At 39.4% G+C, this 11,379-nt stretch overlaps 1 pseudogene; it reads right to left on the bottom strand.

The window, feature by feature from the left end:
- Positions 1–959: 959 nt before the first annotated feature.
- On the bottom strand, positions 960–1,089 carry LOC118710035 (annotated as a pseudogene).
- Between the last annotated feature and the right edge of the window lie 10,290 nt (positions 1,090–11,379).

The following is an 11,379-nucleotide window of genomic DNA, read 5'->3' as shown; positions in this document are numbered from 1 at the left end:
TTATCCTGTCCAGTTTGAATATTCCAAATATTTTTAACATAAGACACATGGGGTAATTCCTCTGCCATGGCAGCTCTGCCTCCATTTCAAAGTGGCTGTGTTCCTGTTATTTTTTTACCTAGGAGACAATGAATCATTCATAGGAGCCAAGTGGGAAGTATGTGTTAAAACAAGAGAATGGTGGCCTGTGAAGTGCTCACAGGAAGCCAAGTGTGCCCAGGAGTGGCAGTCTCCCACCGTTCCACGGTCTGCCACAGTGGGGTCATTGGTCACCGTACCTACAGTCCCTTTGATGACTTAGTGTGATTGGTGTTACTGGGAAGGAGAGATGCTAGAGAGGAAATTTGATATGTTTTAAGTTCTGCTGAAAGAAAGGAGAAAGAGTAAACATTTATATCAAATTGAGGTTGAGGTAATGCAAGTATAAGACTGTAAAGGGGTGGCCATACTTAAAAATTAAGGACAAGATCTAGTGTAAAGGGGGGAAAAAAAGTTAATTGAGATATAAATTAACTTTTTTTTTTTTCCTTTACAAAGTAAAGGGAAAAGTAAAATGAGCCAGATAACACATGAAAATATGGGTTTTAAATTAGGGAGAAACATATCCTATTTTTTATTTTTTCTGGTTAGCAAGAAATTATAAGATGAATACATGAAAGCTCTAGTAGAAATGTTTCTATCATTCCTTCCAGGTTTTCTACTCCTAGTTCCACTGCTGTTAGTTGGAATAAGAATGGCACATGTGACTTGTTTTTCTGCTTCACTGGCCTTTCAGACAAGATAATCTAGGTCTAGAACCAACGCAAAGACAACTGCACATCACCTTGAAATCCATTTGACCTTCATGCCTGGCTAGACATATTCTGAGCTGTTTCACTTAATAATAATTTGAGTGTGCTCTTGTCTAGAAAACAGCAGCAAGGGAAAATATCTCTGAAAATAAACATGTGTTTTTTCCAGACCATGCAACCCACTTCCGTGCCTGCCAGAGGGCAGAGGCTAGACAATGGTCCAAGGCCACAGTTTGCTCTGGCCTGGGGCACTGTGAGAGACCAGTGGGGCGGGCCTGCCACAGATCCAAGCCCATGCATAACACTCTCTATCTCTTAATACTTAAATTATCCCAGATAATTTCTGTAATACTCAGGATGGGATTCATCTATGCTACAAAAATAACCCCAAAAGTTTATTTATTGCCTTTGTTATAGGTCTATTGCAGGTTTTAAAGGAAAAATTAGTTCAGACTAATGAATGACCCACTGTCCCCTAAACATCAAAACTCACACCCTCCAGTCTACACAATAGGAGAGAGAGACAGCTGGACAGTTGTATGTCTGTTTCGTACCTCAGCCCAGAAGGGAAACCTGTTATTTCCTCCCATAGTTGTGGTGGTCAGAACAAGTCACTTGGCTTTCCTTTTTGGAGGGGGTATGAGAATGTGGGGATGCATGCAATTCTGGGTGCCGCCACTGTCTTTGCCACAATCCACTCGTATGATCACAGAGCATTTCTTCATTATTTACCCTACACGCATATACAACACATTCAATCTTAACCAAGTGAAACAAACCAGCATCTCATGAATCCAGGACGTGAATCTCAAAGACTAGGATCTCAGGGTGATGTGCTATAGTTTTATGCAAGGTTCCAAACAAAACTTGTCTTAGACTAGAGGTCTATGAACCGAAAAGAAAATCCATGGGCACCACCTGTGCTGCACTGATAATACAGCATAGCGATAAAGTAGCTGCAATCAGACCCTGACCATTCAGGGAGGAAAAGAAAGAGACAGTCAGCTGGCACACAAAAATCAGACACATAGAAACCAGAACTCCCATAGGAGGAAGGAAGGACCTGGGTCTGCCCTCCAGGGTGTCCTGCTTTCCTGTTATCCTTCTGATATATATCTTGTTAGTGTTGAGACTCTCCTTTTTCTTGGGAGAAAGAAAGAGCTGTACAACTCTTGGAGAAAGTTGAAAGGCCTTGAGTCTCAAGGAATTTATAATTTTGCTCAAGCTTCCAGTTTCTTAGCAATAAAATTATCTCAAAAATTAGCAGATTTCTTGCTTATTTAATAACAATTTAAAGTTGATGCTTATATTTAGGTTCTCATCCTCAACTTCCCCCCACCTCTCTTTTTATTTGAAGGGCCTGTCTTGAGGCTTAAGATAGTTTATTGAACTCAGCAGTTGTAATGACCTCTGCCTGTGTCAGTTCATTCAGTGAAAAGATTTTACAGGAGACATGTCCTTAACCTTCTTGTCACCCTTCACTTGAGAAGTTTTAGCAACAAATGTGAATATCATACCTGTCTGATATGTGTCAAGAAGTTGAGTATAAGTTGATCTCTGTCTCTCAAGGTCCCTTAATATTATTTCCTCGATTTGTGATGTCAAAGATACATGCTCCTCCAGTGTTGGAAGGCTGGGCCTCTGCAATCAGACTGCTCTCTATATTTCTGCTTGACACCTGGCCAATTTGGTCCTCAGCTTGGGCCTCCTTCTGATGCCTCCCCAAAGGCACTCTGTAAACATGAACCCCTCTGGTATAGGGACCATTATAGATGCCTCCTGGCTTCTCTCCCAGCAGGGGATCTCTTCTCTTGGAATGCAGCTTCCTTTTTCCCACCAGATTAAGATGGGGAAAGCACAATTCTGATCTAATTTTTGAAGTACTTTTACATATCGATATAACCAGGGAAGTATCTATGTACCGAGCAGCTACTGTGTGTCAGATGCACTTCCATGGGTTATCTTATGTAATCCTGGCAGACAACAGGAGGTGGAGCAATTCTTCTACATTAAGTAGTGTTAATGGCAGAACTAGTTTTGGAGAAGGACTGCCTGGATTCCAAACCACTAACCCTCTTTCTTGCTCAGTCTTACCTGGGAAGGGGGTAGAAGGAGGGGTGCAACGTGTAACCTCCAAGCACTACACCAGCCTGAGTCCTGTGGATGGATTAGATTTTGCACATTGCAGAAAAGTTTTATCAGAATGAAGTGACTGAGTCCCAGGTACCTTGTTGTCCTTAAGAAGTCACGACAGCCGAAACTGGTTTGGCTCAGTGGATAGAGCATCAGTCTGCGGATTGAAAGGTCCCAGGGCATGTACATTGGTTGCGGGCACATCCCCAGTGGGGGTTGTGCAGGAGGCAGCTGGTCAATGATTCTCTTTCATTGACGTTTCTATCTCTCTCTCCCTCTCCCTTCCTCTTTGTAAAAAATCAATAAAATATATTTTTTAAAAAAAAGTCACCACAATTTAGCACAGCTTATTGATATATTGAGAGGGTCAGTTGTAGACATTTTGATAGCTTTCCTTCACTTTCTACTTTATAAAAATCTGGCATGGGTTAGTGTGGGTGAAATGAGGGAAACCTCCTTCAAGTGCAAAAATGACAAGGACACCATACTTCAAACTACAACCTGGCATCCACATTATCAAAATACTGGATATAAGGAACTGATAAAATTAGCACTTGGATTTGTGTTTAATGCAGCCATTTGTTTCACTCCTGTTCTAATTTCTGAATTCATATCGTGTTCCTTGCAGATTTTTAAACAGACCAAGCTGCTGTTTGGGATGCTCAGTTCACTCTCTCTTCCAGTTCTTTCACTCTTCCAGAAAAACATCACTTATAACTGACATCCTGTGGCTCCCATTTTAATGTGCTCTGTCTTTTCTTCTGAATATTAATCTTGCCATGGCTATTTTTGTTGAAAAGACATAGCTCAAAATAAAAGTAAAAATAATGTTTATTCACAGTGTGTTAAATATAGGAAGCCTGTGCCATGTTTATAGATGGGACAAGAAAGTGAGATGAGTTACAATTTTCTCAGTGATCACACTATTCCATCATTTGGATTTTTTTGTCTTCCTTTTTTGAAACTAGTGACAATCAATCATTTCAGATTTGTTTGAAAATATTTTTCAGTCATAAAATAATACATAATTATAAACAATGTAAAAGTTCAATAACCTAGAACAACTCCATCACTAAAAGACAAATAGTTTACAATTTTATGTTCATATATTTTACAGCTGTTCATGTATACTGTTATAAGAAGTATTTTGATTTTCTTCTTCACAATACAAAGGCATTCTAACATCTCTGAGAATATTATTAATGATTATCAGCTACTTCATCATATCATCATGTAATACTACATCTACTTTATCTGCCTTTTAAATTTTGGGGGTGGTGTGGGATACAGGAGTAAATACAACTCTGCCATGGATAGCTTTTGAGTATCATTTCTTTAGAATTTATCCTCAAAATTGAGATTGCTGGGTCAAAGTTTAGTGATGTTTTTAAGCCTACAAGTACATATTATGAGATTAATTTCCAAAATGAACATACAACTTCAGTGTTTCAAAGGTAAATGCTAGTAGTCCTCTTACTCTAGCAAATGTTGGGATTGCTTAGAGAAAATGCCATCTTTTTTATAAACATCTGTTGTGTATCTAGCACTCCAGTAACTTCTGTATTTTTGAAAGTCCTTGAAGGTGCAATGTTTCACTTAAGAAGCCTTGCAAACAGGCACATTACCAGGCCCTTTTATAGGTGGAGCATTAGTGGCCAATGACAGACCAACCAATTGCTTGCAGTCACTCAGCAGAAGAGCTGAGATTGTAGGTCACATCCTGCACCCTCAGCTGGTCCCTCACCCTCTTTTCTATCTGGCTGGACTAAGTGACCAGCCCTCAGCTAATTCATGTGGATAGAGTCACATCCTCACAGCATGAGGACAGGCCCATGACCTCCATTTAGATATTGTACTTCTTCCCTACCCCCAACCCCTGTTAAATATATCCGTTAAGATGGGTCCCACTAAATCCTTTAAAAATATATGTGGAGTCATCTATAAAAAGCCAGCAACCAGAACACCACAAATCTCTATGTCACCCACTGCAGCCAGTGAACTGGTCCCATAGGGGGTGAGGCAGGCCAGCCACCCTAGAGTAGCCCCTCCCCCCATCCAGCCCCACCCCCAATCAGCCCTCCCCCTCCCCCCCCAATAGAGGGCAGGGTGAGCCAGCCAACCTTCTGAAGCCCCTCCCACATCTGTTCCTACCCCACATTGGTCTCCACTCTGGTCAGGGGCAGGGCTAGCTGGCCAACAAACCATGGCCCCTCCCCCCAGCCAGCTCCCCGGCAGATTGGGCTTGGGGCCTGCTGGCCAACCTCCCATGGTCCCTTCCCTGGCCACTGACCCCTGATTGTTCCCTCCTTCTTCCCTCCGGCCCCACCACTCCAAATTGGGGCAGGGCCCACCAGCCAATTTCCCAAAGCCACTTCCCACAGCAGGTCTGACCCTGATCAAGCTCCAGTCAGGGTGGGCTAGCCAGCCAACCTCCCAATCTCCTCCTCCCGATAGGCCCAGCCTCAATCTGCCCCAATTGAGGCCAAACCAGCCACATCCCACCCATGCTCTGGGCCTCTAGTAGTAATATAAAATTCTACTAAGAGCTGAGATAGACCTTTAAATTATTGGGCCAATCCCCTTACATTTCTTCTTAGTTCTTCGGGATAGCCCAAGAATTAAATTGATTTGAGATAGATTAACAGGAGAAAATGACCAAATTTAATTACATATGTACATACAAAGGTTTCATAAGAATATGGGGGCCAAGGACATATCCAGCAGTTAAGGCTTATTTGCCATCTTGAGCTAAAAAAATGGGGAAAAGGATAGTATAGTCTAGGACTTAAAAGGGGGAAAATGCAATTTACATAGAGATAGAAAAGCAAATGTTTGGTAAATGAATATTTCCTGGGTCATCTTCAAAACCTGGGCACAGAGAGGACTCTGATCGGATAAGGCTCATGAAGTTCCTACTTACTGCCCATGACGCACTGTCCATAGTTCATATGAAAGTACAGCTTTCCATGATGAAGGCTTCCCAGAGCAAGCCCTCTGTCTAACTTCCTTTCCACAATTAGGGGGAAGGTGAGAGGTTCTCCCTGAGTCTTTTGTTTCTTAATAACCAATTTAAATAATAGACCAAAAAAGACATATTTCTTAAGAGGCAAACTACTATCCCTCAGATTTTACTGTGGGCTTTCGTATGTACCTTTATTATGTTGAGGTAATTCCTTTAATTCTCAGTTTGTTGAGAATTTTATCATAGATGGATGTTTAATTTTTGCTGAATGTTTTCTTTAATCTATTTAGGTGATTACTTAAGTATAACCTTTATACTATTAATATAATGTATCACACAAATAGTTTTCTTTTAATGTTGAACCAGTTTGCATCCTAGAGATAAATATTACTTGGTCATGGTGTATGCTCCTTTTAATGTGCTCTTGAATTCAGTTTGCTAGTGTTTTGCTGAGAAGGTTTTTAAAAATCTATATTTATTAGTCATGTTGACCTATAGTTTTCTTTTAATGTCTTTGTAAAGCTCTTGGCTTTAGTATCAGGTAACACTGGCCTCAAACATGAGTTTAAGTATTTGCTACTCTTCAAACTTCTAGGAGAATTTGAGAATTGGTGTTAATTATTTAAATGTTTGGTAAAATTCACCACTGAAGCCATCTAGTCATTAGCTTCTCTTTATGGAGAGACTGTAGATTACTGATTCAATCTCCTTACTAGTTATAGGTCTGTTTAAACTTTTAGTTGCTATATGACTTAATGTTGGTAGGTTATATATTTCTATAAAATTATCAATTTATTTTAGGTTATCCAATTGGTTTATAATTATTCATAACAGGCTCATAATCTTTTAAAATGTTGTGGCATTAGCTTTAATGTCTTCTCTTTTATTTCTGACTAGAGGTCTGGTGCATGAAAATTCATGAACTGGAGTGGTGGTCCCTCAGCCCAGTCTGCCCCTTCTCTCAGTCTGGAAGCCCTAGGGGTGGGAGTTAGCCTAGCAATCAGGGGAAGGCGATGCCCCATCACACCATTGCTTTTGCCATCGCAGGCAGTGCAAGTCTTGGCCAGCCCTGGTTACCTGAGCCTCGGGCGTCTCTGGGAGGCTGAGCAGCTACTATCTGGGGCTTGCTTGTGCATTGGGCCAGCCCTGGGCAGCTGGGGGGCTGAGGGAATTGGGGGACTCTGAGTCAGGAGCCCGGCTTTGCTGTGCCTGCCACCCCAGTGGGGCTGAGGCAACTGGGTGCTGCCATCTTGTGGCTGTGGGCACCACCATCTTTGAGGGTAGGGAAGTCAATTAGCATATTCCCTTGTTATTGGCTATGGATGCCACCATCTTTCAATTAGCATATTCATTCTTAATTAGATAGGATTGTATTTATTTGGATCTTCACTCCTATTTTTCTCAGTTTAGCTAAGGGTCTGTCAAGTTTCTTTTAAAAATTATTTCTTATAGATTTTAGATAGAGGAAGAAAGAGAGAGAGAGATAGAAACATCAATGATGAGAATCACTGATCAGTTGCTTCCTGCATGCCCCATACTGGGGATCAGGCCAGCAAGCTGGTCATGTGCCCTGACTGAGAATCCAACATGACCTACTGGTTCAACACCAGCTGGGTTGTCAAATTCATTTTCACTGATTTTTTTCTATTGTATATTATTTTTAGTTCTATTCTAATATTTTTTTCTTTCCTACCAAAAATCTAAAATTCAAATAATTCTGAATAGATAAATTTACTTGAGAAAGAACAAATATGAAGGTATCACACCTCCTTATTTTAAAATATATTATAAAACTACAGTAACTTAGACAGTAAGATTCTTGCATAATGTCAGACACAGAGACCAATGGTACAAAATTGAGAGCCCAGAAATAAATCAATGCATATTCAGCCAACTCATGTTCTACATGGTGCCAAGAGTATACAATGCAGAAAACATAGTCTCTTCAACAACTACTGTTGAGTAAACTAGATAGCCACAGGCAAAGAATTATATTGAACCCTTATTTCACACTGTACACAAAAAAAATCAACTCAAAATAAATTAAAGACATAAATGTTAGACTCCTAGTGTAAAAGTTACTCTAAAACTTCTGAAAGAAATATATGGTAACTGCTTTATGACATTGCTTTGGAAAATGTTTATGGATATGATAAAAAAAAAAACAGTAAAAAAAGGAAAAAATAGACAAATAGAGTTTAATGAAATTGAAAACTTTTGTTAGAAAATGATACAGTTGACAAAGTTATAAGGAATGGAATAAGATATTTGTAAACCATATATCTGATAAAGGGCTAATCTCTAAGATATTAAGTATCCCTTATAACTCAATAGCAAAAAATGTAATAACACACATCAAACAAAATAGGCTAATGACTTGAATATATATTTCTCTATAGAATACAAGTAAATGACCAACAGATATATAAAAAGATGTTCAATGTCACTAATCATCAGAAAAATTCAAATCAAAACCACAATGATATCACTTTAATTTGTTAGTATGCCTATTATTAAAAAAAACAAAAACAAAACAAAACAAAAAACTAGAGACCTAGTACATGAAATTTGTGCATAGGGGGGGTCCCCTCAGGCAGCCTGCACCCTCTCTAATCCAGGACCCCTTGGGGGATGCCTGACTTTCAGGATCAGGCCTAAACCGGCAGTAAGGAGATCCCTTTCTCAATCCGGGACCACTAGCTCCTAACTGCTCACCTGCCTGCCTGCCTGATTGCCCCTAACTGACCCCCTGCAAGCCTGATCACCCCTAACTGCTCACCTGCCTGCTGGCCTGATTGCACCTACCTGCCCCCGCCTCTTCTAGCCTGGTTTCCCATGTAGTCTGCTCTTCCCTCACTAACTTCCTCCCAGCCTGTTTTCCCCATGCAGCCTGCTATTCAGTCAGTACTGTTACTGTGATGGAGTCCCAGGCACTTTGCATATTTCTCTATTATTAGTATAGATAATTGTTGGTAAGGATATAGGGAAATTAGAAGTATTATACAATGCTAGTTGAAATGTAAAATGGTGCAGCTTTTTGGGAAAACAGTATAGAGATTTCTCCAAAAACTAAAAATAGAACTTCCATATGATCTAACAATCAAACTTCTGGGTATTTACCTAAAGGAACAGAAGTCAGAATTATAAAGTGATGTTAGCACACCCAAGTACATTGTGTCACTATTCACAACAGCTAAGATGTAGAAACAACCTAAAAGCCCATGGACTAAGAAATGGACTAAGAAAATGAAATCTATACATGCAATGAAATATTATTCAGCCTTAAAAAGTAGAAAATTTGCAATATGTGATAACATACATAATCCTCAAAGACATTATGATAAGTAAAAGAAATAAGTCACAGAAAGGCAAGCACCACGTGATCTCAGTTCTGTGAAGTATATAAATAGGAAAACCATACATCCAACACAGGAATGGTGGTCACCAGGAGCTTGGAGGAGGAGTAATGGAGCAGGAGGGCTGCTAAACAATTAGCACTAAGCTTCAGTTATACAAGATAAATGAGCTCTAGATCTGCTACACAACACTGCACCTGTTGTTAACGATGCTGAGTTGCACAACTAAAACCATGTTAAAATGATGGGTCTAGTGTAAAAAAATAAAGTAACATTCAATAAAGTTAAAAGTATTGTCATATATTATATTCCTATACCATAACAGTAATATTTATTGTATTTTTAAACCTATTATTTTAGATGATTAATATTTTTCCTTCTGCACTGAAATCTTTCTTACCAACCTGAAATCCAGACAACATTGACACATTTACTCTTTATCTTCTCATTGTTTGTGTGCATACAAGGCACACAACACTCACTATAGACTGGAAAGGTCCTCATATTCTCCTAGATGGTGCACACACTACTTTGGGCCTTTGCCTTTCCCTGGTATTCCCTCCTTTACTGCCATAACTGGTGAACTCTTGCTCATCAGTTCTGGATTCAAAATTCTTAGTTCTGCTCAGTCCCAGGCAGTCAGACTCGATTTTTGTTTTCTGTTCTAGCTTCCCTTAGTTAATTCATAATTATTACACATTTAGTGGTTTGGTGTCTGCCTCACCATCTGCATCTGGGATCATTTTAAGGACAGGGAACATGTTTTGTTCGTCATGATACTATAGCTAGTCAGCTGTCATGGAACCTGGCACCTGGTTGGTCTTCAAAATGTTTGTTGAATACGTACACTCCAAATTGTTTGACTCCTCCAGTCCATATATTGAATTCTAAAGCAAAAGGGTTAGAACTACATCAGTAATGAAGTCCCCAAGTTTTTGATTATACATCAAGAGAATCAAACATAACCTGGCTGGTGTGGTTCTATGGCAGAGCGTTGACCTATGAACCAGGAGGTCCTGGTTCAATTCTTGGTCAGGACACACTGCCCAATAGGAGGCATTCAGGAGACAACTGATCAATGTTTCTCTCTCACAACTGACATTTTCTATCTCTCCTTCTCCATTGTATGCCCTTGCATCCTTTGTCAAATATTAATTAGCTTTAGAGGTGTGGTTGACTTTTGGTGTCTTTGTTCTATTCCATTGATCTGTATCCCTATTCTTATGCCAGTCCCATGCTGTTTTGACTATAATGGCCTTGTAGTATAGTTTATATCAGATATTGTGATCCCTCCAACTTTGTTCTTCTTTCTCAAGATAGCTGAGCTTATTAGGGTTCTTTTTGATTCAATATACATTTTTAGAATACTTTTTCTAGATCTGTGAAATATGCCATTGGCATTTTAACAGCGTAAGAGAAGCAGTGATCAGACTCTGAAACCTCAGAGGGAAAGTAGGGGAGGATGGGGGTAAGGGGAAGAAATCAACCAAAGGACTTGTGTGCATACATTTGGGCCTAGCCAGTGGCCATGGACAACGGGGGTTGGGGGGGGGGCATATCTCGGGAGGGGTTTGGGATGGGAATGGGGGAATAAGGACAATTATGTGAGACCATAATCAATAAAATAAAATTAAAATTAAAAAAAGAATAAAAAGCATAATGAATAACAAAAAAAAGAGGGATTGTGTTGAATCTATAGATTGCTACATAACACTAACACTGCACCTACTGTTAAAGAAACATGATATATGTCACAGATATCTCCTCCATGATTGTAGGCAGAACTTCCTTCAGAAAGAGCCAGGAATAAGTGAAGAAATATTTTTTTTACATATGTTTCAGAATATGGCATGGCTGGGTTTGTACAAATGTAGCTATATATACTTTAGAAGGTGAAATCCTCTAATGATGTTAATTCTTCTACTCTATGATGATACTGTATGCGTTCACTTATTTGTATCTTCCTCGATTTATTCCTTCAATGTCACATAGTTTTCTGAGTACAGGTCTTTTACTTCCTTGATTAAATTTATTTCTAGGTACCTTATTTTGTTATTGTTATTGTTGCAATAAGTTAGATTTTTCTCTTTTTAATAGTTAATTATTGGTGTATAGAAATGCCATCGATTTCTGAATA

Source organism: Pipistrellus kuhlii, unplaced genomic scaffold (assembly GCF_014108245.1).
Source record: "Pipistrellus kuhlii isolate mPipKuh1 unplaced genomic scaffold, mPipKuh1.p scaffold_m20_p_7, whole genome shotgun sequence".
Classification (NCBI taxonomy): Eukaryota; Metazoa; Chordata; class Mammalia; order Chiroptera; family Vespertilionidae; genus Pipistrellus; species Pipistrellus kuhlii.
This window is presented reverse-complemented; position numbering and strand designations above follow the sequence as displayed.